Raw genomic sequence first — 4,325 nt, forward strand, 5'->3', positions numbered from 1 at the left:
GATCACGTTCTATTATATCTGAAATTATTATGATTTCAATGAATATCATACCAGAGACAACACAATGTTTGTCACCTTGTGCTTAACGGTCTAGCTTGACAGAAGTTTGAGAGGGTGAAGACTAGCGTAAGAGTTGAAGCCCATCAGTTGTTTTACCATGGCACATGATCGGCAAGTGTCACAGTACAAATTTTGCCCTGATAAGTTGTTTTGTAATGGTTGCTTTATTTGACCAAAGCAGAGTTCAATAATATAGATTGTGTGTTATTATTATTATTATTATTATTTTACCCTTACAAAAATGAAAATCTGCATACTGAACGACAGATATGGGTTAGAATTAAGTAATCTTCTCTCTACGACTTTCTATGTTTGGGGTGGACCTCATTGGACCCTTGACGAAATCCAGGAATGACAACAGCTGGTGTCTGACGGCGACCGATTATTTTACCATATGGGGGGAGGCAATACCCATTAAGGTCTGTAAAGGAAGAGAATGTGCTTAACTCTAAATTCCCTTCTGTAACCCATTTAAAAAGGGTGCTTGGAACCAAACATTTAGTTTATTTTGTATGATACCCATCAAGGACAAGACTGGCGAGGCCACCTCCAAGGTGATGATGGACATCTTCAACACCTACGGTTCTCCTGAGGTCATCTTGATTGACCAAGGTCATGAACTCTGAAACAAGGTACTATTAGTATTTGTTTTTCCATGGTACAAAATCAGACATTTCAATATCTTCCATTGTCAGTAGATATCCCTTTCCTAGCCTCTCCTCTAGGTTTTGATGAACAGACCAACCACACCCTCAAGACTGCCATGGGCAAGTCCCTTGACGGGTTCCAGGAAGGGTGGGAGGACAACCTGAAGGTCATTCTCTTTGCAATTCGAGCCCTGCTTTTAACCATAAGACATCTCCACAGAAACGTATAGCCTAACGATGGTGACAGTGATTGTGTCTGTTAAACAGGAAACTCAGGGGGAAAAAACTAGTTCAAGTCATGATATCAGGGATTTTCAGATCAGAGAAAGATGCCAGAGTTTCTGAATTGGAATTCCGAGTTGGATGACCATTCAAAACTCTTTTTCCCAGTCTGAGCTTGCTTTTTTGCGAGTTCCCAGTTGTCTTGAACACACTGAAGATTGCAGAGTTCTGAGTTTTTTTGAATGGCCACTAGAGAACTAGGCTACCTCTTATTTCTGAATAGGGCTACCTCCAACAAAGAAGCACTTGTGTCTGTATTGATGTGAGAAATAGGCATATCTTCACAGTCATAGTGGCTGGCTGCGATATCAACTAGCCTAATCATTTTTGTATTGAGGTGATATTCAATTGACAAATTTCAATTGAAATTGATTAGATTACTCTGGCAATGAAAAATATTTAGATGTAAGGCGTTCATGGTGAGATCTTTAATAATAAAGTAAACAGACACAAATTAACATGACGCGTAACACACGTAGACGTTTAAGGCGCTCATGGTAAGATCGTTCATAATAAATTTACAAGCAAACTGACACATGATGTATCAGTGCCACATTACATGGCGTGAACACTACGTCTGTCTACATGACATGTACGTGTCACGTGACATGAACGTGAAGTGAACACGTCAGCAGTTTGACTTCTTAGAAAAAAACTGTCTCCATTGACAGTCCATGTTAATTCATGGTGGTATTTTACGGCGCTAGGAAGACATTAAGTGACTTCGTGAAAGGTATCAGCAGCTTCACAAGGCTTAATTCTGGCACTTATCACCCCCCATAGTAGAGTAGTCTAGCCTAGATAGACTACAGTCTAGTCTTCATACAGGATACTGTGACGCAACAATATTGTGAAACAAGTCAAAAGGCTTCTTCTTCTTCTATGCTATAATGGCATTCGCAACAATTAGATGTGCATTCCGCCACCTACTGTGAAGGTGGATAATAAGGATCCCAAAAAGGAAAACATTTGGGTAAAAATAAATAAAATATTATACAAACTATCAAAAAAGAAATTAACTAAACAAAATCAACATGCTTTTCTGTAAAAAACTCATTCTAAATCAGGTCCCAACACAGCCTCAGAAGCCTCCGGTGAGGGCGGGACATTTCCTAGCGACAAAAGTCCTTGTAGTGCTTCTGCTGTGAAGTCTTGGAGCCCCCAAAACTTATCGGCGATCCGCTGGCAGCCCTGATCCTTGACACCTCAACCTCCTTCACCCTAACAGCGCACTCAAGGAAGTACGGAGTATGATCCCCACCACAGTTGCAACATTTTCCATTCACAGATTCTTCAATATCATACTTCTTCCGTCTGCAAAAATGTAACCCGTGCCCATGTGACCGATGTGAAATGGCTAGCTAGTTAGCGGTGGTGCGCGCTAATAGCGTTTCGATCGGTGACGTCACTCGCTCTGAGAACTTGAAGTAGTGGTTCCCCTTGCTCTGCAAGGGCCGCGGCTTTTGTGGAGCGATGGGTAACGATGCTTCGTGAGTGACTGTGGTTGATGTGTGCAGTGGGTCCCTGGTTGAAGCCCAGGTTGGGGTGAGGAGAGGGACGGAAGCTATACTGTTACACCCATATCCTTTACCATTTCCACACTGTAATGGTTTGGACACAAATGTTCTCACCACATACCTCACATATTCAGGTAGAGTCTCCTCAAACAACAATAATATCGACAGGCTTTTCTCCCTTCCATTTACCATACGGGTCAGGCGACGTGCACAGGCCACTCCTTGGATTTTCTGACTAAGGTACTCATTATCTACATCCAACGAGACTCCAGCTATAACTCCTTTGGCAGGTGCCCTGCTCCGAAGATCAATACATCTAGGCAGATCCAGTGCAAGATTCTTCTGTTCTTCATCAACACAATTAACCAAAACAAGGCCGCTTCTAGTCACCTTTATTGAAACCACCTTTCCCACTGCTTTCTTCACAGTACTCGATATTAACAAATGGATTTCCAAAATGAATCTCCTTGTCCAAAAAAATGCAGTCTAATAAGAAATGCCTTATTGGACCGGTCCTTGTCTTCTACTACAACTTTTGCTTGTTTTGTTCCATTCTTTGATGTCACTATTTTCCATTCATTATTACACACTTTACTTGCCGTACTTTTGGATTCAAGCACAGTCGCCATTTCCTCCTCCTGTCCTACACCAGACTCACAGGCTCATTCCCCTTCCGTATCAAGGCTCCCCTTGCATCCCTTGAACAGAAATAAAGCATTCAGGATACAACTCTTCTTCGTCTTTTGGATTTTATATGGCGGTTGGCAACCAACGTTAAGGTGCATTACTGCCACCAACTGGACTGGAGTGTGGACCAGAGACAGTGAAGGTCTAAATCCTACCCAATAATCTCTTCTCCCTAAGGAAATGAAATACATAATTAAATAATACATCCCCTGAAGATTTCCCCAGCAGTTCACTTAATACTGACTCTTCAGCCCCATTACTCCTAAAATCTAATAACAATCACTCCCTTTCTCTCACATATTTCTGGCACTGAAATAGAACATGTTCCACTGTCTCCATCTCCTCTTGACAATGATCATCTCCTTCTCTCTCTCAACTCTCACAGGACCTGTGCCCTAGGACCATGCCTCAGGACTACCTGGCCTGATGACTCCTTGCTGTCCCCAGTTCACCTGGTCATGCTGCTGCTCTGGTTTCGGCTGTTCTGCCTGCGGCTGTGGAGCCATGGACTGTTCACCGGACGTGCTGCCTTGTCCTGGACCTGCTGTTTTAGACTCTCTCTCTACTGCACCTGCTGTCTCGAACTCTGAATGATCGGCTATGAAAAGCCAACTGACATTTACTCCTGAGGTGCTGACCTGTTGCACCCTCTACAACCACTGTGATTATTATCTGACCCTGCTGGTCATCTATGAACGTTTGAACATCTTGGCCATGTTCTGTTATAATCTCCACCCGGCACAGCCAGAAGAGGACTGGCCACCCCTCATAGCCTGGTTCCTTTCTAGGTTTATTCCTAGGTTCTGGTATTTCTACAGAGTTTTTCCTAGCCACTGTGCTTCTACATCTGCATTGCTTGCTGTTTGGGGTTTTAGGCTGGGTTTCTGTACAGCACTTTGTGACATCGGCTGATGTAAAAAAGGGCTTTATAAATACATTTGATTGATTGATTAACCCCTTGGCTTTACCGACTGACAATTTTATCGCAACATTAGGATGTTTAAGAGCCTGCTTGTTTATAACATCCACCACCTCATTCCCCTCTATCTCAAGTGAGCTGGTACCCAGAGGAAGATCACAAATACGCTGCCTCTTTCACCCTATCCAAGCACTGCAAAACCTCACCCGTGCT

At 43.0% G+C, this 4,325-nt stretch overlaps 1 long non-coding RNA gene across 1 annotated transcript; it reads left to right on the forward strand.

The window, feature by feature from the left end:
* The first annotated feature begins 419 nt into the window (after window positions 1–419).
* Window positions 420–3,963, forward strand: LOC149984857 (uncharacterized). Its single transcript, XR_016484325.1, has 3 exons — window positions 420–479; window positions 588–692; window positions 3,579–3,963. It is a non-coding gene; the product is annotated as an uncharacterized LOC149984857 (long non-coding RNA).
* The last annotated feature ends 362 nt before the right edge of the window (window positions 3,964–4,325 follow it).

The sequence above is a fragment of the Oncorhynchus mykiss genome, chromosome 2 (genome assembly GCF_057628025.1).
Source record: "Oncorhynchus mykiss isolate SJ-2025 chromosome 2, ASM5762802v1, whole genome shotgun sequence".
NCBI lineage: Eukaryota > Metazoa > Chordata > Actinopteri > Salmoniformes > Salmonidae > Oncorhynchus > Oncorhynchus mykiss.